General features: G+C 46.4%; 1 protein-coding gene across 1 annotated transcript in view; it reads right to left on the reverse strand.

Moving 5' to 3' along the window:
* Nucleotides 1-26,480, reverse strand: part of LOC141172138 (galactoside alpha-(1,2)-fucosyltransferase 2-like) — a 32,018-nt gene extending 5,538 nt beyond the window's left edge. Inside the window, exon 1 of the mRNA XM_073656004.1 lies at nucleotides 26,157-26,480. The gene's annotated coding sequence lies outside the window, so the exon portion shown is untranslated. The remainder of the gene's footprint in view (nucleotides 1-26,156) is intronic.
* Between the last annotated feature and the right edge of the window lie 813 nt (nucleotides 26,481-27,293).

A 27,293-nucleotide genomic window follows, 5' to 3' on the forward strand; every position in this document is an offset into this window, starting at 1 on the left:
TCCTGGCGCGCAACAGGAGAATCGTGAGAGAGCGCACTGTGCAAACTGTTAGGATTCATAACTCTGCAATCACTAAAAGTGACTGCAAACTTTATCCAAAAGCAGGGGCAACCCCTATACAGATGAATTCAAACACACAAGTATATTAAGTGGCTACGGATGCACATGTATGAACATCTGTGCCCCTATATGTTGTAGATGATGCACCTTTACATGAATACCCAACTTTATATATACATAGAGAGAGCCAGAAAAAGTATCCTGTTTTATGTACAGAACAGACCAAAAGTTTGGACACACCTTCTCATTTAAAGATTTTTCTGTATTTTCATGACTTTAAAAATTGTACATTTACACTGAAGGCATCAAAACTATGAATTAACACATGTGGAATTATATACTTAACAAAAAAGTGTGAAACAACTGAAAATATGTCTTATATTCTATGTTCTTCAAAGTAGCTACCTTTTGCTTTGATGACTGCTTTGCACACTCTTGGCATTCTCTTGATGAGCTTCAAGAGGTAGTCACCGGAAATGGTTTTCACTTCACAGGTGTGCCCTGTCAGGTTTAATAAGTGGGATTTCTTGCCTTATAAATGGGGTTGGGACCATCAGTTCTGTTATGCAGAAGTCAGGTGGATACACAGCTGATAGTCCTACTGAATAGACTGTTAGAATTTGTATTATGGCAAGAAAAAAGCAGCTAAGTAAAGAAAAATGTTGGCCATCATTACTTTAAGAAATGAAGGTCAGTCAGTCTGAAAAATTGGGAAAACTTTGAAAGTGTCCCCAAGTGCAGTTGCAAAAACCATCAAGCGCTACAAAGAAACTGGCTCACATGAGGACCGCCCCAGGAAAGGAAGACCAAGAGTCACCTCTGCTTCTGAGGATAAGTTTATCCGAGTCACCAGCCTCAGAAATCGCAGGTTAACAGCGGCTCAGATTAGAGACCATGTCAATGCCACACACAGTTCTAGCAGCAGACACATCTCTACAACAACTGTTAAGAGGAGACTTTGTGCAGCAGGCCTTCATGGTAAAATAGCTGCTAGGAAACCACTGCTAAGGACAGGCAACAAGCAGAAGAGACTTGTTTGGGCTAAAGAACACAAGGAATGGACATTAGACCAGTGGAAATCTGTGCTTTGGTCTGATGAGTCCAAATTTGAGATCTTTGGTTCCAACCACCGTGTCTTTGTGCGACGCAGTAAAGGTGAACGGATGGACTCTGCATGCCTGGTTAAGCATGGAGGAGGAGGTGTGATGGTGTGGGAGTGCTTTGCTGGTGACACTGTTGGGGATTTATTCAAAATTGAAGGCATACTGAACCAGCATGGCTACCACAGCATCTTGCAGCGGCTTGCTATTCCATCCGGTTTGCGTTTAGTTGGACCATCATTTATTTTTCAACAGGACAATGACCCCAAACACACCTCCAGGCTGTGTAAGGGCTATTTGACCAAGAAGGAGAGTGATGGGGTGCTACGCCAGATGACCTGGCCTCCACAGTCACCAGACCTGAACCCAATCGAGATGGTTTGGGGTGAGCTGGACCGCAGAGTGAAGACAAAAGGGCCAACAAGTGCTAAGCATCTCTGGGAACTCCTTCAAGATTGTTGGAAGACCATTTCCGGTGACTACCTCTTGAAGCTCATCAAGAGAATGCCAAGAGTGTGCAAAGCAGTCATCAAAGCAAAAGGTGGCTACTTTGAAGAACCTAGAATATAAGACATATTTTCAGTTGTTTCACACTTTTTTAAGTATATAATTCCACATGTGTTAATTCATAGTGTTGATGCCTTCAGTGTGAATGTACAATTTTCATAGTCATGAAAACACAGAAAAATCTTTAAATGAGAAGGTGTGTCCAAACTTTTGGTCTGTACTGTATATGTTAAACAAACTTTTTACTGCAAGGAAAGTTCGTAAAATGGCGAAATGCGTCATACAGGAACTGTGCTACATACAGTTCCTGTATGACGCATTTTGCCATTTTATGAACTTTCATCGCTGTAAAAAGTTTTACTAACATACATAAAACAGGATACTTTGTCTGCCTCTCTCTATGTATATATATACTGTATAGTTGGGGTATTCATGCAAGGTGCCTCATCTCTTAAAGGGTCAGTGCGTACATTAGGTTTTTTTTTCAACTTAAACCATAATACTACAAATAGTCTAACCAGGATCATCACTGGCCTTAAACATTTCTATGATCGATACAGGTGCATCTCAAAAAATTAGAATATCATCAAAAAGTTAATTTCAGCTCTTCAATACAAAAAGTGAAACTCATATATTATATAGAGTCATTACACACAGAGTGATCTATTTCAAGTGTTTATTTCTCTTAATGTTGATGATTATGGCTTACAGCCAATGAAAACACAAAAGTCATTATCTCAGTAAATTAAAATAATTAACAAAAAACACCTGCAAAGGCTTCCGATGTGTTTAAAAAGGTCCCTTAGTCTGTTTCAGTAGGCTCCACAATCATGGGGAAGACTGCTGACTTGACAGATGTCCAGAAGGCAGTCATTGACACACTCCACAAGGTCCCAGAGTCTGGAGGAAGAGTGGAGAGGCACACAATCCAAGCTGCTTGAGGTCTAGTGTGAAGTTTCCACAATCAGTGATGGTTTGAGGAACCATGTCATCTGCTGGTGTAGGTCCACTGTGTTTTATCAAGACCAAAGTCAGCGCAGCCATCTACCAGGACATTTTACAGCACTTCATGCTTCCCTCTGCCGACAAGCTTTTTGGAGATGGAGATGTCATTCTCCAGCAGGACTTGGCACCTGTCCACACTGCCAAAAGTACCAGTACCTGGTTTACACACAACAGTATCACTGTGCTTGATTGGCAGCAAACTCACCTGACCTTAACCCCATAGAGAATCTATTATAGAGAATCTATAGGGTATTGTCAAGAGGAAGATGAGAGACCCCAGACCCAACAATGCAGACGAGCTGAAGGCTGCTATCAAAGCAACCTGGGCTTCCATAACACCTCAGCAGTGCCACAGGCTGATCGCCTCCATGCCACATTGCCGCATTGATGCAGTAATTGATGCAAAAGGAGCCCGACCAAGTATTGAGGGCATTTACTGACCATACATTTCAGTAGGCCAACATTTTGGATTGTAAAAACATTTTTCAAGCTGTTGTTATAAAGTATTCTAATTTACTGAGATAATGACTTTTGTGTTTTCATTGGCTGTAAGCCATAATCATCCACATTAACAGAAATAAACACTTGAAATAGATCACTCTGTGTGTAATGACTCTATAATTTATGAGTTTCACTTTTTGTATTGAAGAACTGAAATAAATTAAGTTTTTGATGTTATTCTAATTTTGTGAGATGCACCTGTACTTTGTAAGGAGATGTGGTATTAGTCATTCTCCAGTAATAGTGAAAACCAAGTGAAGCCCATGAATATAAGTAGTGCTGTTTCTGGAAGAAAACAGATATATGTTTTTAATATCCTACAAACCTTGTAAATACCTATATGCCTGAATATCATTTAGTTATGCTAAAATATTAAGTGCCAGAAGAGATACTTAGGGAAAATCAAGTTTTATTTCAGTCATAAATAGCCAGAGGTAACCCCTAAAATAGCTGGTCACTCAAAGCATGATCTATTACTGAACATATACTGATATCTACCAATTTATAATACTGATTTCTAACATGTCCAATTTATACTACTGATGTCTTTTTATGTGGCAGAGAAAAGCCTTAGGGTCCTCAAGGCACTGTTACAACCCAGGGTTATGCTGTATCCTTTAAGAATTAAAGCACTAAGATGATGGTGACAAGGCTTTGTCAAAAGTCAATGAGTGACAAATGCAACACTGCTCAAAAACTAAAGGGAACACTTAAACAACAGAATATAACTCCAAGTAAATCAAACTTCTGTGAAATCAAACTGTCCACTTAGGAAGCAACACTGATTGACAATCAATTTCACATGCTGTTGTGCAAATGGAATAGACAATAGATGGAAATTATTGGCAACTATCAAGACACCCTCAATAAAGGAGTGATTCTGCAGGTGGGGACCACAGACCACATCTCAGTACCAATGCTTTCTGGCTGATGTTTTGGTCACTTTTGAATGTTGGTTGTGCCTTCACACTCCTGGTAGCATGAGACGGACTCTATAACTAACAGAAGTTGCTCAGGTAGTGCAGCTCATCCAGGATGGCACATCAATGCGAGCTGTGGCAAGAAGGTTTGCTGTGTCTGTCAGCGTAGTGTCCAGAGGCTGGAGGTGCTACCAGGAGACAGGCCAGTACACCAGGAGATGTGGAGGGGGCCGTAGGAGGGCAACAACCCAGCAGCAGGACGCAGGACCGCTACCTCCGCCTTTGTGCAAGGAGGAACAGGAGGAGTACTGCCAGAACCCTGCAAAATGACCTTCAGCAGGCCACAAACGTGCATGTGTCTGCACAAACGGTTAGAGACCGACTCCATGAGGGTGGTATGAGGGCCCGACGTCCACAGATAGGGCTTGTGCTCACAGCCCAACACCGTGCAGGACGCTTGGCATTTGCCACAGAACATCAAGATTGACAAAGTCGCCACTGGCGCCCTGTGATGAAAGCAGTTTTCAATGAGAATATTTCATTCATTCAGATCTAGGATGTGTTATTTGAGTGTTCCATTTATTTTTTTTAGCAGTGTATGATGAGCACATCCCCTGATACCATGGCAGATAATATAAAAGGTTCTTGTTTCCTGTGAGTAAACGTTAGACATATGCAGACTATGCAGAAAGGCAAAAGGAGAACTGTGCAGCAAAGAAACATCTGCAGCAGAGCTAGCTAGCAAGTGGGAATAAGAAGCGCTAGCCATAAAAGGTGTGCTACCCCAGGACTTTAGAGAGGGTCAGAGAGGAGCAACTAATGAATTCCAGCTTGTTCTGCAGTCCAAAGGAGTAGCGCACCACCATTACATACAGAAAGAGGTTTGATGAGCTACAGAAATGAGAGCGGGAGGTGAGTGAGAGAGGGACTGTGAGTTTGTAGTGTGTTGTATTGAAAGGTGAAAGTAAAGGAGATACTGAAGGAATTATCAGCAGACTGTGTGACATGTCACATGTGTAAGCCCATCATTGTTGTAAATGGTAACAGTCTATTTTGCCTCTTGTCAAACTGTTGCCTTTTGAGAGAATTTTTAACCAACAAGGTCATTGCTTTCCAATAAAGCTGTTGATATATTGTGTGTACTCCTACATTCCTTCCGAGCTTTGCTGTCCTGACAATGTTCTGGCAAATAGTCACCTTGATCTCTTTACAACTTGCTCACCAAAACATTGCATGCTATCAGGATTCTCTGGTGCCAGCACCAGGAGTGCGCGGTCATGTGATCACAAGTACACGATTTGAATAATCCCAGCCACATTCCAACTAGCCATGCTGACCTTGCTAAGTGCCAATGAATTGAGTAAGACTGTGCACGTCTATTTGGCATGTGATTGCATGGAAGCAAACAGCATAATTGCAGTCACATGACTGCCCACTCCTGGCTCCGGCACTGGAGAATTCTGATAGCACCCAATGCGCACACTGAGTATTCAGAAGTCTGCAGTCAGAAAGAGTGACTGCAGACTTTAATCTTAAGTTTGGACAACCCCTTTAATGCTTTTATCAGAAATGTGTCACTATGTATCACTTTGAGATTGAAAAAATAAGATGGAAGCAGAGAGTAGATGACAACCTGAGATGATAGACCCCATTGATACAGATTTTTACCAGCACCATCATCAAGGTCACTGTCTTCAGACTATTTATAAATTAGTGACAAAAGATTTCCCTACTGTTGAGATTGATGATATGAATAAGAATAATTTGAGAAAATGCAAATTATTTGCTCTCAAATCCTTGAAAGAGAATAAGTCTATCATAATATGTGCTGCGTGATTGGCTCGAATATCAAAGGGAGGACATTAAGATATTGAGGGATGTGAAATGCTATAGAAGGTTGGACCAAAACCCACTCTCACACCACCTTTGTAAATATATGGGAATGGTGGGAAGGACAACTGCTTCGGGTGAGAGGACCTTTCACTAAATTTTTCATGTTGACCTGGACAAAGGATGTTCTAGTAACTGAAGAGTGTAATAAAACATTTTTTTTCATCTCTCTGTAGCAGAGATATTAGCAATCAAAGAACTGGCACCTAATGAATTAACTTTTGTTAAGTCTATTTCGGTGTTAACAGACAGTTTTCACTGGGGGCGTGTCCTTCTTCTCCCTGTATGAGTTGCTATTACTGGGGGCGTGTCCTTCTTCTCCCTGTATGAGTTGCTATCACTGGGGGCGTGTCCTTTTTCTCCCTGTATGATTTGCTATCACTGGGGGCATGTCCTTCTTCTCCCTGTATCAGTTGCTATCACTGGGGGTGTGTCCTTCTCCCTGTATGAGTTTCTATCACTGGGGGCATATCCTTCTTCTCCCTGTATGAGTTGCTATCACTGGGGGCATGTCCTTTTTCTCCCTGTATGATTTGCTATCACTGGGGGCATGTCCTTCTTCTCCCTGTATCAGTTGCTATCACTGGGGGCGTGTCCTTCTCCCTGTATGAGTTTCTGTCACTGGGGGCATGTCCTTCTTCTCCCTGTATGAGTTGCTATCACTGGGAGCATGTCCTTTTTCTCCCTGTATGATTTGCTATCACTGGGGGCATGTCCTTTTTCTCCCTGTATGATTTGCTATCACTGGGGGCATGTCCTTCTTCTCCCTGTATGATTTGCTATCACTGGGGGTATGTCCTTCTTCTCCCTTTATCAGTTGCTATCACTGGGGGAGTGTCCTTCTTCTCCCTGTATGAGTTGCTATCACTGGGGGTGTGTCCTTCTTCTCCCTGTATGAGTTGTTATCACTGGGGGCGTGTCCTTCTTCTGCCTGTATGAGTTACTATCACTGGGGGCGTGTCCTTCTCCCTGTATGAGTTGCTATCACTGGGGGCGTGTCCGTCTTCTCCCTGTATGAGTTGCTATCACTGGGGGCGTGTCCTTCTTTTTGTATGAGTTGCTATCTAATAACACCCAAAGGTTAACTCATTAGGTGCCTAACACTTTGATAGCTAATATCTCCACAATGGAGAGGCGAAATTGTAAAATTCTAAAAACATCTTATTCCTCTCCAAAGCCTTTATTACATCGTGTGTCCATGAAAAGTTTGGTGAAAGGTCCTCTTACCCAAACCAGCTGCCATTCCACCTTTCCCAAATATTACAAAGGTGGTCTTTGAGTGGGTTCCAGTTCAACAAAAAATACATTTGGTGAAAGGTCCTCTTTCTCACTATCCAAGACCCGAGCTCCCCCTTCTTCCACAATTTACCAAAAATCAACAAAGATGAGAGGAACCCCCCCACCAGGTAGACCAACAATATCAGGGATTGGTTCCTGTTTGAGTCAATCATCCCATATCATTGATTTACATTTGCAGCCTTTAGTCACTAAATGACATTGCTACCTGGAGGATTCTAGTTCATTGATGTGATTTATGCAAATGGTGTCAAAAGCAATAAAGAGGTTGTGCACTATTTTTTCATGAATGACCTGTCCCCAGGATAGGTCATCAATGTCTGATCGGTAGGGGTCCGAATCAATTATTAAAAAGGTGTTGAGAGTAAGAATGTGAGTGAGGGACAATGAGCAGGATAAAGACACAGATAGGCTGTGTGCCCATGCGTTTTTAATGAGTTTCTGCAGCGTTTTTGCAGCTGCGGAAACGCATTAAAAACGCATGGTAGAAGGCCTGCCATGTTCCCCAATGATACTCCGCATGTGCTGTGCACATGCTGCGGAAATTTCCGCTGCGGATTATCATTGCGGAAAAAAACGCAGCACTACCAATTATTTTGCGGAAGTGCTGCCTTTTCGCCGCCATTGATTTGCATTAGAACGTGCCAATTCCGCAATACTGCATCTGTACTTGCGTAATTGGCGCGTTCTAATGTGCAGATGGTACCCGGGTGTAGAGGAGAGGAGAGCCTCATCCACACCAGGTACCATTAAAAAATCTGTGAAAAAAGAATAAAATAAAAAATAAATGTATATTTACCTTCCGGCAGCCCGCGCTGCGCTCCTCCTTGCTTCTCGGTGGATTGAAGGACCTGCGCTGACGTCAGAGTCATGTGACGGGTCACATGACGCTGACGTTTGCAGGTCTTTCAATCCAACGCTGCCGGCAAGGGAGAACGGAGTGTAAAGCAGGACACTGGGGGCCATCGGAGGGTAAGTATACATTTATTTTTTTATTTTTAACCACTCTCTCGGGTCACACTATATAAATCCATGCTGTTTGCATGGATTTATATAGTGTGACCTAGTTGTCACAAGCACTTTCCAAGTGATGCTAATCGCTTGGAAAGCGCTTGTCAATCCGCATGCGGAAATGTCAGTGAATAACGCTCCATTTCCGCATGTCCCTGGCAGGAAAATGCATGTACAATCCGCATGTACAATCCGCATGTGCAATCCGCATGTGCAATCCGCATGTACAATCCGCATGTACAATCCGCATGTACAATCCGCATGCGTTTTTTTCTGCCAGGGAGATGCAGAAACGCTCAGGAAAAAATCCTGAGCATTTCTACATCGTGGGTACATAGCCATAAGAACAAACATTAGGAGCAGGAAACGATAGATTTGAATAAATCATACTCCGACAATAGCAAGAGCATTAGGAACAGAGAGATCATTCTCTGGCAATAGTAAGAGACAAGCACTAGGACCTGGGAGTGTTAAGTATCAGTCTTTTGCTCATTACACTTTCCATCCCAGGGACCTCATCACTATGGTGTTTGGAAAAGTAGTGGCAAGGCTCCTTAAAGAGAACCTGTCTCCAGGATTTTATATTCCAATCTTATGGCATGTATATATAGGCACTTTAATTCTAATTAAATCCTTGCCTTTCTTGAAGAAATCCATTTTGCTGTATAACCCCACCCACACCACTGATTGGCCACTTTCTGTGTGCACTGTGCATAGGCAGAATGCTGCCAATCAGTGGTGGGGGCGTGGTTATACAGAGCTTATGAATATGGAGGACAACATAGCACTAGACAGCTAGGCCTCTAGTGCTAACTTACTGCTGATAAAACTTTTTTCAAAACTGCAGCAAATAGCCCAGTTTGCCGAACGGTAAAAATTATGTGGTAAAAATTGATACACTCACAGCAAAAATCACACTAACAAGAATTAAAATTCCCCCAAAAATTCAAGAAAAATTTATATAAATTTTTAACAGCAAAAAAGGGCAGCAGTGTTTACCTGCCCAGATCTTCAAAGCCAAATGCACTACCAGCATGCTGCAGACCCACATAAAGATGGCAGACACACAGGTGCAAAATACTGATGAGACAATCACTCACAACCTACCATTTCATGGAGGGGGTGACTGCTTAATATTAGAATTGCACAAAGATAGAATTTTAATTCTTCTTAGTGTGGTTTTTGCTGTGAGTGTTTAGAGTAGGACTCGTAAGCATGAGGACCCTTGACGCGGGTTACGAGCTTACGTATTTCGGCCAAAATGTCAACTAATACCTCATATATTATATATATATATGTAATTTTACACATGACTCGCCCCCTTGGCTGTGGGGCACTCGGAGCCGGGCAATAGGGAGACGATGGGGGTAGTAGTGGCAACCCGGTCCGTGGCTCAGGGTGGTCAGACCAGTGGCAGTCCATTATAAGTTTTAAGTGATGTCCGACTACGCCACCCGTGGATTGCGGTCAGGGCTAACCGCCGCTGCAGTGCAGATCGCTGGGGCTGATATAAATGTGCAGCACTGAATTGTTCAACAACGGGAGGAGTATGGCCCCAGGGCAGAATATATAATGGATGATGGAGGGGATGATTCCGACCGCGATAGCCAGGAAACGGAGGCCTCTTAAACAGTTCAGGGTCTTTATTAGAACAGGTAATATGACCCAGAAACAGGCCTGGCTAGGAAGGGGCCTGGATGTCTGAGAACAAGTGGGAGGCTGGCCCTGGTCAGGGTGAGGGTGTAGGCCTACCGTGCTCTCTGTGCTCCTTCTGGCTATTTCCCTCCTTGTAGGGTAACAGCCCACGTTCCCGAGCTCACCGTGTCCTCTCGCCCGTATGGCTTGCAACGTGGGTCCCTTTCTACTCCCGGCCTGGTACGGTTTTGCTGGTCCCTTCTGCTGTGGCGGAGCCTCCGGGCTTCTTAGGCCAAGGAACATACAGTCCCCTGCGGACTGGTTTCTGCTGTGGGACGTGGAATCCTCACAGCCTCAGACACCAAAGTCTGGTAGATTAGTCTCTTTGTCTGCCAGGACAGGCGCACTTCGCCTCTTGTCCCTGGCTCGTGGCTCTCCTACTGCCACACGTCCTCTTAGGCTGCAACACAACTGTCTGTCCCTGCTCTGGGATACCTCTCAATCCAGAGACAGGTTGTCCAGTTCTCCCTAACCCTGCCCCCAGCTCCAGCTTTTATAGGGGAAGCCTGCTCCCCCTACTGGCCTGAGACAGGAGGTATTGCATGCTAATGTTCCTTGACTAGAGAACCTCCCCCTTGCTCTCAGACACAGCTTTATTATATTTGTGGCATCCAGGCCAGGGTGACACATTCCCCCCTAGTAAAATTTAGTACTCCGGGACTAACAAGAAACAAGAATAACATGCATGACCATAAAACATTAGTAGACAGACGACGCACAGGTTGAGTTCTTAAGGTTACAGTGTGGTCTGTGACCAGGTGTCCATATCACCAACACAGCGGGGAGCCTTAACCAGGTGGGGGGGTCTGTCCTAGCCCCAAGTCTTTTACAGTCTTAGTTCATTCCTGGGTCAGGCTCCGAACGCATTCCATACAAAGTCCCGGTTATTAAAAGTTCATAACCTTTGAGTCCGTACGGTAACTGTAAGAAACTGAAATACACAATTACTAATCATGCATGTAACTTTGCAAACATTTCAACACTTGGCAACAAGGTTATTTACAGATTTCGCGCACCCTATATTCTCCAGCGAGCGGGTATCTGCCCCTTTGTGCTCCTGGTTGATCTCCTTAACCCACTGTCTGGTGGTGGACCGACCTGGCTTTCCCCACTAGCGTTAGGGGTACAGCTACCAGCTGGGTGTACAGGTAGGGCAGGCAGCTGTCTGCGGGTCCTTTGGCTCACCGCAGGCATGGCAGGCTCACTGTCGGCAGAGGGTTGACTCTCCTGGGCTGCTGGTACAGGCTCTTCTGCCTCTGGAACTGCTTGCTCTTCTTCACCTTCCGGCTCTGGTGTAGGTTGTTGCTGAGCCGGTTGCAGGAAATGCAGGACGGGTACCACTATGGCATCGTTTATTCGAGTCCAGGACTGAGGGAACTCTCCGAGAACGGTGCTGATCATTTCTTCCTTGTCCTCTGCGGGTTCAAGGTCACTTTGATCCTCTTCTGCACTACGGAGTTGCTCGGGGCACCTTTTTAGGTGGTCTCTGGAGATGGTACTAGTGGTTTCTCCTCCATCCCTGGTGATCACTCACACCTTCGAGTTGTCGTGATCAGACTGCAGTACGGTGTAGGGTTCCCTTTCCCACTGTTCGTCCAACTTATGTAGCCTTCTCTTTCACTTCAGGACCTGCTCACCAGGTTCCAGGGGACCAGCAGGGGCGTGTTGGTTGAAGAGTCTTTCTTGCCTTTCTCTCACCTGGGCCAGGCTCTTCTCCACACTCTCCTGTACCTTCTTGTACTGCAGTTGCCTTTCCGTATCCCAGTCCGCATCCGGGGAGGTGTCCTCAGGTGTTAGGACTCCCATCTCCAGGTCTATGGGCAGCTTACCTGGCCTGGCTCGCATCAGGTAACCGGGGTGCAGTTTGTAGCATTCACCGGGATATGGTTGTATAAGTCTATTAGATTCGGCAGTTTTTCTGGCCACAGGCTGCGTTCCTCCAGGGGCAACGTCATCAGGAGATCAATGACTATATTGTTCATTTTCTCACACATCCCGTTGGTTTGTGGGTGGTAAGGCGTTGTCCGAATCTTCTTACAGCCATAGAGGTTGCAGAACTCTTGGAAGATTTCAGCCTCGAACGCTGGACCCTGGTCTGTCAGAACTTGTTCCGGATACCCCTGTGCATGGCAGAAGTATTGCTGGAAGGCTCTGGCCGCCGTTTGGGCTGTCAAGTCTTTTACCGGGACCACCACTAGAAAACGGAAATAGTGGTCCACGATTGTCAGGGCGTAGATGTATCCTGACCGGCTTAGAGCCAATTTGACGTGGTCCAGAGCTACAAGCTCAAGAGGCTGCTGGGTGATGATGGGCTTCAAGGGTGTCTTCTGGCTGGTGCGGTCTTTTCTCCTTAAGTTACAAGGGCCACAGTCCCTGCACCACTTCTCTACAGCCCCTCTCATGCCGACCCAAAAGAACCGTCCTCTTAGCAGGAACTCCAGTTTCTTCCAACCGAAGTGCCCCGCTCTGTCATGGTAAGCCCCAAGGACCATAGCTGCATCCCGCCTTGGGACCACGACTTGCCAGGTCAGCTCGTGTGTCCGGTGGTTGACAAGTCTTCTGCACAGCTTGCCTTCATAGAGGAACAGCTTGCTCTTCTCTTTCCATAGCTGCTTGGCTTCCTCTGGAGCATCCGGATCCATGCGGGCGTCTTCCTGGGTCAGCAGATCTTTCACCAGGCGGATTGCAGGGTCACTATCTTGGGTCCCGGCCCAGCTGTGGTGAGGTAGGGGATTGATCATAACGGTTGTTAAATCTTCCTCCTTCATGCGGTGGGAGTATTGAGCGACTCCATACCGGTGAAACGCGGGGAGTTCTACCTCCTCCAGCTCTTCTGGGTCTTCGTCACCTTCAGGTAAGTGAGGCATTCTCGATAGGGCGTCAGCGTTGGCATTAGTTTTGCCTGCCCGGTACTTGATCACGAAGTCATAATTGGAGAGACGGGCCATCTACAGCTGTTCCAGGGCACCAAGTCTTGCACTGTCTAGGTGTGTTAACGGGTTGTTGTCCGTGTACACATGAACTCTGCGGAGGCCAGGTAATGCTTGAAGCGTTCCGTTACGGCCCACACCACCGCTAAGAATTCTAGCTTGAAGGAGCTGTAATTCTCCGGGTTCCTCTCGGTGGGCCTCAGCTTCCGGCTGGCGTACGCGATCACCCTTTCTCTGCCCTGTTGGTTTTGTGACAGTACGGCTCCCAGTCCCACATTACTGGCATCTGTGTGAAGAATAAAAGGCTGGCCATAATTAGGGTAGGCCAGGATCTCATCCCCTGTGAGGGCCATCTTCAACTGGCGGAAGGACTCCTCTTCCGGTTTATCCCACTTGAAGGGTGGCTTTTGGCTTCTGGACTTAGACTGTCCTATCAGGAGGTCCTGCATAGGAGCTGCTATCTTAGTGAACCCGGGGATGAACCTTCGGTAGTAGCCTACTAACCCGAGGAATTGTCTCACTTCCTTGATGTTCGAAGGGCTTGGCCAGCTCTTGATTGCCGTGACCTTGTCAGGGTCGGGGGCTACTACTTCCGCACTTACCACGTGCCCTAGGTACTGGACCTTCGGTTTCAACAGGTGACGCTTTGATGGTTTCACCTTCAGGCCATAGCCTGCCAGGGCTTCGAACACCTCGGCCAGGTGCTTTAGATGGTCCTCGTAAGTCTTCGAATAGACGATCACGTCGTCCAGGTAAAGGAGGACCGTCTCGAAGTTTCGGTGCCCTAGACAGCATTCCATCAGCCTCTGGAAGGTCCCTGGTGCGTTGCAGAGCCCGAAGGGCATACAGTTGAACTCGCTCAGTCCCATCGGGGTGGTGAAGGTGGTCTTCTCCTTGTCAGCCTCTGCCACAGGAACCTGCCAGTACCGCTAGTAAGGTCCAAAGTAGAAAAGAAGTTAGCTGATTTTAGTGCGGCTAAAGACTCCTCTATTCTAGGCACTGTATATACGTCTTTGTGGGTGATACGATTGATTTGTCTATAGTCCACGCACATTCTCATGGTGCCGTCTTTCTTTTTTACCAGAACCAAGGGGGCTGCCCAGGGGCTACAGCTATCTCTAATGACCCCAGCTTCTTTCATTTCCCTCAGCATACCCTTGGCGTTCTGATAATGTGCAGGGGGTACAGGCCTGTGTCTCTCTTTTATTGGTGGGTGGCTCTCCGTGGGGATATGGTGTTCTATCCTTTTTACTCTGCCGAAGTCTAGCGGGTGCTTACTAAAAATTCTCTCATACTCCTGGACCACCCGGTAGACTCCTTGTTTTTGGTGCAGGCGAGTGGAGTCAGCACCCACATGGAGTTTCTGGCACCAGTCCTCCTTTTGTTTCTGGGAGCCATTACCCTCTGCCTGAGGAGATGGAGGCAAAGGCTCCACGGCCCTGATAGCTTTGTGTTCGACAGCAAACAGTTTGGCAAGTGTAGCGTACCTGGGTAAGTGTACCTTCCCCTCCCCAATGTTGAGAATGCAGACGGGCACCCTCCCATGACGGACATCAACCACCCCCCGGGCTGTCAAAATGGTGGGCCTGCTGTCTGAGTACACGGGTTCTACCATGGCTTGGTAGTCTTTACCTCTCAACCCGATTGCAGTCCGACACCAGATCATCATTTCACTTTTGGGAGGCATGGAAATGGGGAATGGGTCACTCAGTCTTACGCTACCGATCTCACCACCAGACAGTTCTACATGCTGCCGTCTCATCAGGGCTTTTATCTCCTTGTTGAGGACTCTCTGTTGGCTGGAACTAGCATTCACCGCCACCTGTTGTAGAATTACAATTACCTCTGAAAGACAATTTTCAATCACGTTAGTACCCACAGTTATTTTAGGGTGACTTTCACGACGGTCAATGTCCACAATAATCACTCCCTGTGCCGGTAGTTCAACTTTACCAATTTTAATGGTCATCTCCTTGAACCCCATCTGTGGCACGGGCAAGCCATTACTGGCGATGATGCTCAAGTCACTGTCTGGATACCGTGTTATATCAGCATCAGTCCAATACTGCTTAAAAAGTACATAAGGGATAGTAGTTACTTGCGACTCGGTATCCAGCAAAGCGCTCATGGGGATACCGTCCAGCACCACGGGTAAAACCGGGCGCCTCCTAACGTACTTATCACGCCAATTATAAGGGCCTGGTGATCTTATGCCTGGGGGTTGGCCCTCTGCCCCAGGTTGGACCCGTTTAAATTACAGTACCTGGAAATGTGTCCGGGCTGGTTGCATCAATGGCAAATGGGCTGTCCATCCACTGCGTAGCGGTCTGTGGGCCTCCCTCAGAACGACGGGATCCTCCTCTGTCGACGCCACGGGACATCCTCCGGACTTGAAGCCAACTCGATGGATCTTGACGGGTCCACTTGTAACGCCTGGACGGTCCTGGTCAATGCCGCAACGCTCCTGGTCAGCTCCTGGACTTGGTGGTGCAGATCTTTCGACGGGGCTTGGTTCAGGGCCTGTGCATCAGCCCCCACGGAGTCCATAGAGGACGGCGCCGCCTCCTGGTGGTAGGTAAGAGCAGGGCGCCGGGGGTTTATAGCGCCACTTGTTGCGGGTTCACGGAGCACCCTTATGGCCCTGTCCTTAAACTGGGCAAAGGTCAGATCAGGGTTCTGAAAGAACATGAGGCGCAGCTGGGTCCTGTGGGCGCTAGACAGCAGACCTTCTATGAACTGTTCTGTTAGTAGCTTATCCGTATTCTGCACGCTGCCAGTGTCAGCTTGTTTGATGGCTCTCAAGGCTTCCTGCAAATTTAGGGCATAGTCTCTGATGCTGTCCTGTGCCCGCTGCTTACACCCGTAGAACCGCATTTTAATTTCAGCGGAGGTACGTGTATCAAAGGTACCCCGCAGCCGGGCCAGAATGTCCTTTACAGTTCTTTTCTCCTCAGCGGGCCATGACTTTACCTCCCGCTGGGCTGCCCCAGTTAGCTGCCCTGTCAGTATGCTAATCTTCTGTTCCACTGTCAGGGGGTAAACTTGGAACAAACTGTACAGCCTTTCCTTAAAGTCAGTTAGGGCATGGGGCTCCCCTGAATACTTGGGCAGCCAGGCCGCTCCAGGGATGTAAGGCAGGGAAAATGGCATCACCGCTGCTGCTTCTGCGCCGGTGGAAGTGGGCGCCTCCGTGTCCGACATTTTCCTCCCCCCTAGTTAAGCGCGGCCTACCTTCCGACGATCCTTTTCTGTAGGCCGCGGCTCTGCTGGTGCTGCTCTGGACGAGGACCTTGCGTCGCGTCCTGGTGACGTCAGCTTCGCTCTCTCTCCCTTCCAGGACCTTGCGCAGCGTCGGTGTGTGGGGCGGAGCTTCGGGTCTCGCGCGGTTTGGACGTCCACGCCCCTCTTCTTCCCGCGCGGCATTCTGAAGATGGCGTCCGATGGCGGGAAAACGGCTGAAAATGGCGGGAACCGACGGAAGATGGCGGGAGCCGCCTGAAAATGGCGGGAAACGGCTCCGGATGGCGGGAAAACTCTTCTTCAGGTGCGTGTACAATCTTTTTCAGGCACGCAATACCCGTTTGTGGCGGGTTGGTTACTATCCTGCTGACTACGCCAAAGCTGACTCGCCCTCTGGGCCGTGGGGCACTCGGAGCCGGGCAATAGGGAGACGATGAGGGGTAGTAGTGGCAACCCGGTCCGTGGCTCAGGGTGGTCAGACCAGTGGCAGTCCTTTATAAGTTTTAAGTGATGTCCAACTACGCCACCCTTGGATTGCGGTCAGGGCTAACCGCCGCTGCAGTACAGACCGCTGGGGCTGATATAAATGTGCAGCACTGAATCGTTCAACTCCCCACGGGAGGAATGTGGCCCCAGGGCAGAATATATAATGGATGATGGAGGGGATGATTCCGACCGCGATAGCCAGGAAATGGAGGCCTCTTAAACAGTTCAGGGTCTTTATTAGAACAGGTAATATGACCCAGAAACAGGCCCGGCTAGGAGGGGGCCTGGATGTCTGAAAACAAGTGGGAGGCTGGCCCTGGTCAGGGTGAGGGTGTAGGCCTACCGTGCTCTCTGTGCTCCTTCTGGCTATTTCCCTCCTTGTAGGGTAACAGCCCACGTTCCCGAGCTCACCGTGTCCTCTCGCCCGTATGGCTTGCAACGTGGGTCCCTTTCTACTCCCGGCCTGGTACGGCTTTGCTGGTCCCTTCTGCTGTGCCGGAGCCTCCGGGCTTCTTAGGCCAAGGAACATACAGTCCCCTGCGGACTGGTTTCTGCTGTGGGACGTGGAATCCTCACAGCCTCAGACACCAAAGTCCGGTAGATTAGTCTCTTTGTCTGCCAGGACAGGCGCACTTCGCCTCTTGTCCCTGGCTCGTGGCTCTCCTACTGCCACACATCCTCTTAGGCTGCAACACAACTGTCTGTCCCTGCTCTGGGATACCTCTCAATCCAGAGACTGGTTGTCCAGTTCTCCCTAACCCTGCCCCCAGCTCCAGCTTTTATAGGGGCAGCCTGCTCCCCCTACTGGCCTGAGACAGGAGGTATTGCATGCTAATGTTCCTTGACTAGAGAACCTCCCCCTTGCTCTCAGACACAGCTTTATTATATTTGTGGCATCCAGGCCAGGGTGACACACACACTTTTATTCCAGGGTGCACCCAGGCCCATCAGTGCGGGCATTGTAAACTAGGGTGTCTGTTCCCAGGGGGTGCACTTGGATAGTACCGGGCAGCCCACCTAGTCGAATAGTATGGGCGTAACTAATAGGCTGTAAGCCGGATACTGTGCACTACCCTGGTGTGAACAGCACCCTATACAAGCCTATCTTTGTGCAATTCTAATACTAAGCAGTCACCCCCTCCATGAAATGGTAGGTTGTGAGTGATTGTCTTATCAGTATTTTGCACCTGTGTGTCCGCCATCTTTATGTGGGTCTGATGCATGCTGGTAGTGCATTTGGCTTTGAAGATCTGGGCAGGAAAACACTGCTGCCCTTTTTTGCTGGTAAAAATTGATATAAAATTGTTAAGAAAAATACACATATGTGGTATCAACACGTTCAGAAAAGTCCAATCCATCAAAATATAAAAACAATTAACCAGATTGGTAAACATCGTAAATAAAAAAAATTCAAGAACACCAAAATTTGATTTTTTTGCTATTCCACAAAAAAATTCTGTAACAAATTGTCACATTTATCCCAAAATGGTATCAATAAAAATGTTGTCTCGCATCGCAAAAAAAGAAGCCACCACACAGCTCTATCAACAAAAAAAAAGAAAACATTACGGCTCTCGGAATATGGCGACAAATCCCCAAAAAAGTTGCAAATTTCAGATTTTTTTTCCACCACTAAAAAACCAAAACACTGAACATGTTTGGTATGGCCGTAGTCATACTGATGAGCAAAATTATTTCATGAGGTAATTTTTACCACAAATTGCCCCCTCAGTGTCTCCACATAGTAATAGTGCCCATTGGTGTCTCCACATAGTAACAGTGTTCCTTGGTGTCTTCACATAGTAACAGTGCCCCTCTGTGTCTCCACATAATAACAGTGCCCCCTCGGTGTCTCCACATAGTAAAAGTGCCCCTCGGTGTCTCCACATAGTAATAGTGCCCTTGGTGTCTCCATATAGTAACTACTCCCTCAGTGTCTCCACATAGTAACAATGCCCCTCTGTGTCTCCACATAGTAACAGTGCCCCTTGGTGTCTCCACATAGTAACAATGCCCCCTCTGTGTCTCCACATAATAACAGTGCCCCCTCAGTCTATCCACATAGAAAAAGTGCCCCTCGGTGTCTCCACATAGTGACAGTGCCCCCTCGATGTCTCCACATAGTAGCAGGGCCCCATCGGTGTCTCCACATAGTAACAGTGCCCCCTCGGTGTCTCCACGTAGTAACAGTGCCCCCTCGGTGTCTCCACGTAGTAACAGTGCCCCCTCGGTGTCTCCACGTAGTAACAGCGCCCCCTCGGTGTCTCCACGTATTAACAGTGCCCCCTCGGTGTCTCCACGTAGTAACAGTGCGCCCTCGGTGTCTCCACGTAGTAACAGTGCCCCCTCGGTGTCTCCACATAGTAACAGTGCCCCTTGGTGTCTTCACATAGTAACAGTGCCCCTTGGTGTCTCCACATAGTAACAGTGCCCCCTCAGTGTCTCCACATAGTAACAGTGCCCCCTTGGTGTCTCCACATAGTAACAGTGCCCCCTCGGTGTCTCCACATAGTAACAGTGCCCCCTCGGTGTCTCCACATAGTAACAGTGCCATCTCGGTGTCTCCACATAGTAACAGTGCCTCCTCGGTGTCTCCACATAGTAACAGTGCCCCCTCGGTGTCTCCACATAGTAACAGTGCCCCTCTGTGTCTCCATATAGTAACAGTGCCCCCTCGGTGTCTCCACATAGTAACAGTGCCCCCTCGGTGTCTCCACATAGTAACAGTGCCCTCGGTGTCTCCACATAGTAATAGTGCCCCTCGGTGTCCCCACATAGTAACAGTGCCCTTTGGTGTCCCCACATAGTAACAGTGCCCATCGGTGTCCCCACATAGTAACAGTGCCCATCGGTGTTTCCATATAGTAACAGTGCCCCCTCGGTGTCTCCACATAGTAACAGTGCCCCTCAGTGTCTCCACATAGTAACAGTGCTCCTTGTTGTCTGCACATAGTAACAGTGCCCATTGGTGTCTCCACATAGTAACGGTGCCCCCTCGGTGTCTCCACATAGTAACAGTGCCTATCGATGTCTCCACAAATTGTACACCGTAAAAAAAATTCCCAAAAAACAATGTCAGAATTGCATTTTTTTCACAATTTTTCCCCACTTGGAATTTTTTTCCTGTTTTCTAGTACACTATGCAGTAAAATAAATGGTGTCATTCAAAGCTACAACTCGTCCAGCAAAATACAAGCCCTCGTATGTCTATGTGGATAGAGTAATAAAAGAGTTATGGCTGTGGAAAAAAGGGAGGAAAAAACAAAAATGGAAATTGGTCCCATCCATCGTGAATGGGTTAAAGAGGACCTGTTACTTTGTAAAAAAAATTGAGCTAAATACCTTGATAAAATATTGTTATTCTGCCACTCTTTTTCGTTTTGCGATGTGTTATTCCATTGCAGAGATATTCACATTTGTTTGTTTTTTTTGTAGCGCAGTATGTGAAATCTCTGTTTTCAGACCAAGTGATTATTCAGAGTCTTCTTTGGGGACGTGTGTTTTTACCCCTCCCTCCCAGATGCTGCCCATAACAGCTCATCAACTGATCTAGCAATATATCAAGAGAGAGAAGCTCTGGAGAGGGACAGAAGCGCACACAAAATAGGGCTATACCGTCTGGCAAAGGATAGGTATAATCAATGGTAGCACTCACCTAAGGGTGTTGTGTGCAGGCACAACAACTATAAATGCATGAAAAGCCGCCGCCGCTGCTACCCCGTGGCTGGAGGAAAGGGGTTTTCCAGAGGCAAAAATGAAAGCTGGTGTTATGTTCTGCTACCAGAGCTAAGGAAAGAGAGGAGATCTGTCCCTACGATAGAACTCAGCTTAATCCCTACGATGTAACAGGGAACCTGATCCTGCGATCAGACCTGCTAAAGTCCTAAGCTAGTCTGTACGGAGACCTATAGATGTGGGGAAGGAATCCCTACAAGTACTAAGGACTGGGAGGAATATGGGACACCTCCTAACAGAAATAGTAGCAGACAGACGAACAAACAAAATATATAGAACATAGAGGTCAGTAGACCAAGCAAACTAACAGAGCAAGACACAGAGCACAGGCTAGCTAGAAAGTAGATATACAATGAAGTCCAGCAAAGCCAGAAGGGCGGAGCAGGATTAAATAGGCCAACAAGGTCATGTGACCAGCAAAGGAAAAAAAACCTAAGAGCAAGGTTCTAACAGTACCCCCCCTTCTAAGAGGATCCTCCGGATCCCCTAGGACCAGGCTTATCAGGAAATCTCCTGTGAAACGCTCTGATAAGTCTGGACGCGGAAACATCATCCGACCTCACCCAAGAGTTATCCTCGGGACCGAAACCTTTCCAGGCCACAAGATACTGCAAACTACCTCTATACCGTCTAGAGTTAAGGATGCGAGAAATTTCATATTCCCCGTCCTCCACCACCGGAGGAACAGAGGCAGAGGCGTCACAATCCGATACAACAGCTTTTTTCAACAGAGAGACATGAAATACCGGATTAATTCTCCAGGAGGTAGGAACCTCCAACCTAACAGCAGATTGGTTGACAACCTGAAGCACCTTAAAGGGCCCTACAAACTTGGGACCCAATTTCTTTGAAGGAATCCTCAACCGCAGATTCCTAGAGGACAACCAAACCATGTCACCAACAGCGAACAAAACCTCCTGTCGTTTCCTATCAAAGTAGTCTTTAGATTTTCTGTTGGCCTCCTGAAGATTACCACGCACATCCGTCCAAACTCTCTCCAAATCACCGGAAAAATTCTCCTCCTCAAGCACGGCAGATCCCAACTTGGAGAACGACCCAAACGACGGATGTCTCCCAGAACAACAAAAAAAAGGCGAACAACCAGCAGAAGAAGATGTATGATTGTTCAGAGCAAATTCAGCAAGTGGCAGAAACTCAGACCACCCCTCTTGATTGTCTGCCACAAAACAACGCAAGAACTGCTCAACATCCTGGTTTTTCCTTTCTGTCTGGCCATTAGATTCAGGATGATATCCGGACGAGAACGACAAATGAACTCCCAACCTATCACAAAAGGCACGCCAAAAACGAGCCACGAACTGAGGACCCCTATCAGAAACAATGTCAGTAGGAACGCCATGAAGTCTGACAATTTCCTTGACAAAGGCCTTAGCGAGAGTTTTAGCGCAGGGCAGTTTGACGAAAGGAACCAAGTGACACATCTTGCTAAAACGGTCCACGACCACCCAGATGACAGTAAAACCCTCAGAGGGGGGAAGGTCAGTTATAAAGTCCATAGCCAAATGTGTCCAAGGAGCACTGGGAACCTCCAAAGGACAAAGCAACCCCGCAGCAGGAGTATGTGAGGACTTAGATCTAGCACATATAGTACATTGACGCACCCACTTAATGACTTCCTTCTGCCATCCAGGCCACCAAAAACTGCGACCCACCAGTCTCTTGGTCTCAGAGATTCCGGGATGACCTGCCAACCGAGATTCGTGACACTCAACAAACAAATCTCTCCTAAAGGTCCCAGGCACAAACAACCTCCCATGAGGAGTGTTAGAAGGGGCATTCTCCTGTGCTTTAAGAATCTCATTTTCCAAAACGGAGTCCAAAGCAGCTATCACAACACCTTCTTGTAAAATGTTCTCCTCTTTCTCAGCACCGACTATGGGAGAAAAACTGCGAGACAAGGCATCCGCCTTAACATTCTTAGTACCAGGGATGTAAGTAACGGAGAAATTAAACCGCGAGAAAAACAGTGCCCACCTAGCCTGACGGGCATTCAGGCGCTTGGCAGCATCAAGATATATCAGATTTTTATGATCCGTAAGAACCTGAACGGGAAATTCCGCACCTTCCAAGAAGTGGCGCCAGTGTTCAAATGCGAGTTTAATAGCCAATAATTCCCGATTACCAATATCGTAATTCAGTTCAGTCTCCGAAAATTTTTTTGAAAAAAAGGCACAGGGATGTAATCCATCCCCGTTATCCTGAGACAATACTGCGCCAACCCCCACAGAGGAAGCATCAACCTCAACCAAAAACGGCCTAGTAACATCAGGCTGCATAAGGATGGGAGCAGAGGTGAACCTCTCCTTGCGATACACAAAAGCTTCAATGGCCTCAGAAGACCACTGAACCGCATCAGCACCTTTCCTGGTGAGATTAGTCAGAGGTTTGACAATACTAGAAAAATTTTTTATGAATTTTCTATAGTAATTGGCGAAACCCAAAAACCTCTGTATCGATTTCAAACCAATAGGCCTAGGCCATTCCTGCACAGCCTGAACCTTAACCGGATCCATCTCAAAACCTTTGCTGGAGATAATGTAGCCCAAAAAACTAATTCTCTGTACAGCGAACTCACATTTCTCCAGCTTAGCAAAAAGCGAATTGTCCATTAATAACTGTAATACCTCACGCACGCTCCGCCAATGAGACTCCAGATCCGGCGAATAAATCAAAATGTCATCCAAATACACAACCACATTTTTACCGATCAAAGGTCTAAGGATGTCATTAATCAGATTCTGAAAAAATGCAGGAGCATTAGTAAGACCAAAAGGCATAACCAGATTCTCAAAATGACCCACAGGAGTGTTAAAAGCAGTCTTCCATTCGTCACCCTCCTTCATGCGCAACAGATTGTATGCCCCCTTAAGGTCAATTTTAGAGAACCACTTGGCCCCCATTAACTGGTTAAACAGATCAGGAATCAATGGCAGTGGGTAAGGATTGCGTACAGTAATTTTGTTAATCTCACGAAAATCCAGACAAGGACGTAAACCGCCGTCCTTTTTTTTTACAAAAAAAAATCCAACCGCCACAGGAGACTTAGAGGGCCTAATGTGACCGGCGGCCAAACTTGTCTGTATGTATTCCTCCAAAGCCTTCCTCTCAGGAATAGTAAGGTTAAATAAACGACTTTTAGGAAGAGTCGCTCCAGGGACAAATTCAATAGAACAATCATAGTCTCTATGGGGAGGCAAAACCTGCGATTCATTCTCAGAAAAAACTCTCCAAAAATCCTGAATAGGAACAGGCAATTCTCCCCTATCCAAAGCTGCAATACGCCCGTTACAACACTTGTCATAACATTTATGGCTCCAGGATTTAATTTCACTGGTAGACCAATCCAGTACAGGATTGTGAAATTTTAACCAGGGCAATCCCAATATTACTGGAGAAGGCAAGTTATTCAACACTACCAAATCCAATTTCTCATGGTGAACACCATTAATAGTGAGAGGAAATTCACAGACCTTGAGAGTAATATTCTTCAAAGGGGAACCATCCACAGAAACCACAGCAATGGGGGATGATAAAGGTTCAGGTTTTAAATTGAGTCTTTCCACGAATCCCCCATCAATAACATTCAGAGTAGACCCACAATCGACAAACACCCGAAATTCCATTAATTTTTCCTGAGCAATCGTGGAAGCAGCTAAAAATACACCCTTGGAATTTAAACAGGCAATACAGGCATGACTGACCATTTTTTTTTCTTTCTTCATACGAAGCTCACAGCCTTTAATCAAATGACCAGATTTTCCGCAATAGAAACACAAGCCTTCAAAAAATCTACGGTCTTTTTCTTGAGAGCGAGGTGCCACCGATCCAATCTCCATCGGTTCACCACTGTTAGTACACACATTCTCATAACCAGAAACTGACATAGCAGAGGATTTGCTCTCATTAACCCTTGCACGCAGTCTTCTATCCACCCGTATAGCTAATTGCATAGCCTGTTGCAAATCTTCAGGTGTAGGATAAGCAATTAGCAGGTCTTTAACCCTTTCACTGAGCCCAGCAAGAAATAGACTTTTCAGAGCAGAATCGTTCCACCCTGTTTGAGTAGACCAACGACGGAAATGAGTACAATATTTTTCCACATTACCTGATCCCTGTTTTAAACGTCTCAACTCAGTCTCAGCTGATGCGACACGGTCAGGATCATCATATAATAGTCCCAAAGCAGAAAAAAAACTATCCACTGATCTGAAGCATGTATCACTAGGTTGCAAAGAAAAGGCCCACTCCTGAGGCTCTTTGCGCAAAAGTGACATTATGAACCCTACGCGCTGGGATTCATCCCCAGAGGACTTAGGTCTCAAACGAAAATACAATAAGCAAGCATTTTTGAATGAAAAAAATTCTCGGTGTTCACCAAAAAATAAATCCGGCAAACATACCTTAGGCTCCAAGAAATGTGCTCCAGGACAGTTACTCACGTGCTGACGGAGCTCGGCCACCTCCAGAGAGAGTCCCTGCAGGCGATGAACCAAATCCTGAACCGACACCATGATGGAACAGAAAAATCTTTCCTTAGAGAATTTGCTGGCTGGACTTACTGTTATGTTCTGCTACCAGAGCTAAGGAAAGAGAGGAGATCTGTCCCTACGATAGAACTCAGCTTAATCCCTACGATGTAACAGGGAACCTGATCCTGCGATCAGACCTGCTAAAGTCCTAAGCTAGTCTGTACGGAGACCTATAGATGTGGGGAAGGAATCCCTACAAGTACTAAGGACTGGGAGGAATATGGGACACCTCCTAACAGAAATAGTAGCAGACAGACGAACAAACAAAATATATAGAACATAGAGGTCAGTAGACCAAGCAAACTAACAGAGCAAGACACAGAGCACAGGCTAGCTAGAAAGTAGATATACAATGAAGTCCAGCAAAGCCAGAAGGGCGGAGCAGGATTAAATAGGCCAACAAGGTCATGTGACCAGCAAAGGAAAAAAAAACCTAAGAGCAAGGTTCTAACAGCTGGCATATTTAGGCAGGCTGCGCCATGGGATTACAAAACGTTTTTTATTAATACCAACGCGTTTCAGCGCCAGACCGGCGCCTTTCTCAAGGTATCACTACCTTGAGAAAGGTACTTTGAGGTATCAGTCTCAAACGCTGCCGAGCGGTGATTGACAGCATCTGGGAGAGAGGGGTGAAAGCATATGCCCCAAAAGAAGACTCTGAAGAAATGCTTGGTCTGCAAGAAGAGATTTCACATACAGCACTCCAGGAAAAAATAGTGAATATCTCTGCAATGAAGCAACACAGAGCAAAAAGGAAAACAATGGGAGAATCAGCATAGCCTGGGGATTTTTACACCTCATTCTCCTCTGCAAACACATAGCCTGGAGAAAATGAGGAAGCTGGTAGGAGAGAGTCCATAGCTCCTCTGGTGAGGACAGCTGTGGACATACCTGCAGATAAGAGGTGCTGTTGAAACACTGTACCTAATATATAACTGCGCCAGTGCATTAACTGGCAACTAACATCTCACTGGAAAGTAACTGTGATTGCTAGATAAGAATTGAGCCTTCACAACCAGTGAGCTTGACGTGTCTGTGTATTTTTGCATAAATGTTTTCAAAATGCTCCAGCGTCATTCCTGTTTTCTGGACTATTTTGGCTCACACGCCAGGAAGCAGAGGTTAATTAAGTGCACCCTGGCATCACAAATGTTCCCTTTTGTCCCTGCCATGGCAGAGGGTGACTTCTGCACACCACCCTTTATGGAGCCTAAAGTTGATACGTCTTACCTTACAGATCCGTACTCCTACATCGCTCAAGGCGACAAATGTTTATTTCCTTCCGTTGAATTGCACGGGACTGAGAAAAAAAAAGTACAGAAGTAGGAGGTGTCACACAGAAAGCCGAGACTGAAACTCCAAAACTGAGAACAGATTATTTCATTGTGATCTGACGGGAACACATCAATGCCCCCACACTTGATAAAATAAACACGACTGCTCTTCGTCATGTGTTGGTGCAGGGGGCTGCAGGTCTGACCTATGCTGGGAGGATTTTTTGCTGTCACCACCATCATCTGACTCTCCAGTTTCTAAGCTGCGGAGCTCGTGTTTTTTTTCATGCAGCAAATATAGAACATCACGTGAGCCGAGCCAGTGTTGCTTCTTCTAAATAATGGCAAACGCCCATCCAAAAGTGGTTAAAGTCATATGATGTAAGTATATTACAATATTAACCAAGCAGAAAAAAAATATCTGGGCAATCGCTTAAAAGCCTCTTCCCCCCACTTACCCAGATGGGGGTCTCTATAACAAATATGACCCTGCCTGATATTGAAAGAAAAGAAAAAAAATTACTGCAAGACTAATATTACCAAAAATAAACACTGTATATGGATTAATAGTACCGCCATGCTACGCACATATAATACTACCACATAGCAATGGAATAATGCCAATATAATGATCGTTAGCAGTATGACTGTACCAAGACCAATATTACTATGAATATTCCAAAAGAAGAGACAAATAATACCGCCAGACCATACCCACATATTACCAACATGTACTGTAATCATAATACTGCTATACTGATCATTAACCAAAGACTTATATTACCACCATACAGTGACTATTGTAATGGTAGATATCAGTTCTACACTGAGGTTCTGCAGATCACATAATATATATACAGTACAGACCAAAAGTTTGGACACACCTCATTTAAAGATTTTTCTGTATTTTCATGACTTTGAAAATTGTACATTCACACTGAAGGCATCAAAACTATGAATTAACACATGTGGAATTATATACTTAACAAAAAAATGTGAAACAACTGAAAATATGTCTTATATTCTAGGTTCTTCAAAGTAGCCACCTTTTGCTTTGATGACTGCTTTGCACACTCTTGGCATTCTCTTGATG

The sequence above is a fragment of the Phyllobates terribilis genome, unplaced genomic scaffold (genome assembly GCF_046119375.1).
Source record: "Phyllobates terribilis strain yellow unplaced genomic scaffold, ASM4611937v1 Scaffold_12__6_contigs__length_324123572, whole genome shotgun sequence".
In the NCBI taxonomy this organism is placed as follows: Eukaryota; Metazoa; Chordata; class Amphibia; order Anura; family Dendrobatidae; genus Phyllobates; species Phyllobates terribilis.